The sequence below is a fragment of the Suricata suricatta genome, chromosome 9 (assembly GCF_006229205.1).
Source record: "Suricata suricatta isolate VVHF042 chromosome 9, meerkat_22Aug2017_6uvM2_HiC, whole genome shotgun sequence".
In the NCBI taxonomy this organism is placed as follows: Eukaryota; Metazoa; Chordata; class Mammalia; order Carnivora; family Herpestidae; genus Suricata; species Suricata suricatta.
Window position 1 is genome coordinate 39218021 of NC_043708.1, and position 3127 is coordinate 39221147.

Genomic DNA, 3127 nt, shown 5'->3' on the forward strand with positions numbered 1-3127 from the left:
GCAGCTGGGCGCGGCCTACAGCGTGGGGCTGGTGGTGGCCTGCTACCTGCTGCCCTTCCTGCTCATGTGCTTCTGCCACTACCACATCTGCAAGACGGTGCGCCTGTCCGACGTGCGCGTGCGGCCCCTGACCACGTACGCGCGCGTGCTGCGCTTCTTCAGCGAGGTGCGCACGGCCACCACCGTGCTCATCATGATCGTCTTCGTCATCTGCTGCTGGGGGCCCTACTGCTTCCTGGTGCTGCTGGCCGCGGCCCGGCAGGCCCAGGCCGCGCAGGCTCCCTCGCTCCTCGACGTGGTGGCTGTCTGGCTGACCTGGGCCAACGGGGCCATCAACCCTGTCATCTACGCCATTCGCAACCCCAACATTTCGATGCTCCTGGGGCGCAGCCGGGAAGAGGGCTACCGGACTAGGAACGTGGACACTTTCCTGTCCAACCAGGGCCCGGGTCTGCAGGCCAAAAGCCGCAATCGCCTTCGAAATCGCTACGCCAACAGGCTGGGAGCCTTCAGCAGGATGTCCTCTTCCAACCCGTCCAGCGGGATGGGAGGGGACGTGGCCATGTGGGCTCGAAAAAATCCAGTTGTGCTCTTCTGCAGAGAGGGGCCCCTAGAACCAGTGACAGCAGCGGTCAAACAGCCGAAGCCTGAAACTGGGGATACCAGCCTCTGAGAAGGGTTGGGATACGGAGCTTGTAAAAGCAGATTTTCACGTGCACCATTTAATGATACCGGATTCCGGGGAGAATCGTGTATTTCAAAAAGCCAAACATTTAAAAAAGAGACAGAGGGGGAGGCTTACCACTTCTCCCAAACAACGAACGTACAAGACAATGTGCCCTTCTTCAAAAGTGCCAAATGTAAAATGCAAAAATTAAAACAATATTAAACCACACAAGGAAGCATTTTGAACTGTAAGTGCCAAAAATAAAATTCACAATAACTGAAAAGCTCATATTATAGGAATCACACTGTGAAACAAAATCATTGAGAGGAACAGAGAGTTTCAGGAAAGAATGGAGACTTTCAGAATTACTTGAAGGCCCCCCTAAATCACCAGCATTCAACAAAACTTGAGATTTTTAGAACTTGCACCTCTGCCACGCACTTTGGGTGCTTAGGCTGGGAACGAAAAAGTCTTGTCCTTACACATTTTGGTGCACTTCCTTGCACCCTGTGTCCTATCATCTTTGTGGAAAATTTTATATTCATATACCATTTTAAACCATTTTAGGGTTTTGAAAGGTGGGCTTATTACCATAGAATCAACCATCTGAAGGGCAGATAGAAGTATGAACATAAATGTGGCTGTTTAAAAATGTATTCCAAGATTATACTTAAAAAATTAATGTCCCTCATTCTACCCCCAACACTATCTGCCTTGGGAAGTTTTGAGGCTTTATCCTTACTCTAACCTGATACTTTTGTTTCTAATCATATGGAGGACTATTCTGAGTGCTGTTACATCTTAAAAAAATAACTTTCATAGAAAATCTTTGTCTTTTGAGGTAAATTTTTTAGATGCAGCCAAAAATGTAACTTGAAGTCAAGTTGATTGAATCAGGTACGTAATGCCACTTCACACACACACACACACACACACACACACACACACACATATATATATAAATGAGAGCTCTATAGTAATAAGATTGGCTTTCCTATATGGCTAACTGAAGAGGAGTACCATGAAGAATTCTAAAAATATTTTGAGAATTGGCTGTATTCTTAGAATAAGCATAAAGCCTTCCAAAGGCATCATACCCTTCTGCATTTGGAAGTTTGGTTATATTTATGAAAAAAGTGAATCATGCTTTTATTGACATGATTTGTCTAAAATAATGTTATTAGAAAAGGTAGATGGGGGCGCCTGGGTGGCTCAGTCGGTTAAGCATCTGACTTCGGCTCAGGTCATGATCTCACATTCGTGGGTTTGAGCCCCGCGTCAGGCTCTGTGCTGACAGCTAGCTCAGAGCCTGGAGCCTGCTTCAGATTCTGTGTCTCCCTTTCTCTGCCCCTCCCTGCTCATGCTCTGTCTCTCTCTGTCTCAAAAATAAATAAAACATTAAAAAAAAAAAAAAAGAAAGGGTAGATGTGGTATTATTGCATGTAATAGGGTATTAAAACTTTGGGCATAAAGTCAGAAAGAAACTTGAATTAAGCTGGAAATATTTTCAGAAATGTGCAAAACAAAGATGCTACTTAAAAAAAATTTTTTTTAATTTTGAGAGAGAGAGCGAGAACACAAGTGGGGAGGAAAAGAGGGAAAGAGAATCTCAAGCAGGCTCCACACTGTCAGTGCAGAGCCTGATACAAGGGCTCGAACCCATGAACTGTGAGATTGTGAGATCATGATCTGAGCCAAAATCAAGAGTCAGTCACTTAATCGACTGAGCCACCCAGGAGCCCCTATAACAAAGATGCTTCTTAAAATTCAAAAGCACATTTTCAGGATTTGTGTATGTGAAATTTCTCACATTAATTGCCACTATTTACAGAATCATTTACTCAGAGTTTTGAAAGATATTTTTGTTTTCTCCCTCTTTCTATCCTTCCCTCCACTCACTCCTCTTGTCTTCAACATTTCACAGCCTCCATTGAATGAGTACTTTAAACTAGATATGAAATGACATCAGCTATGATGTAAAGATTCAATATGAAATAGCCACTTTTTCTTCATGTATTTAAAGATGTTAATTAGTATTTAAACTTCTGTGTGGTAGATGGGTGTAAGTCGTCATTTTGCAATCGAAGATGGAAATCTACAATTCTGTCAAAGCTAAAGGTATTTAATTTTCTTCCCATGCTGAAGGCATCATCACAATTGTAGGTTTGTGAATTATCTGTATATATCTTGCTACACTCAATGTAGTACAAAGTAGATGAGATCATCTTTACTCTTTAGCACTTATTCTATGTGTATGTGTACATATATATACACAGACAATGCAGCTGAACAAATATTTAACATATATCTACAGTATTTGCCTGTTCAAGTCAAAACAATTGTGTATTTTCTGGCATTCTGACAAAATGGAAGTCATGTCTGGCATTTGGAAGGAAATGATAAAGTCCTCCAGTTAGGAGAGTTATCAGAGAATAGGAATTCAGTAACTATGAATAATGG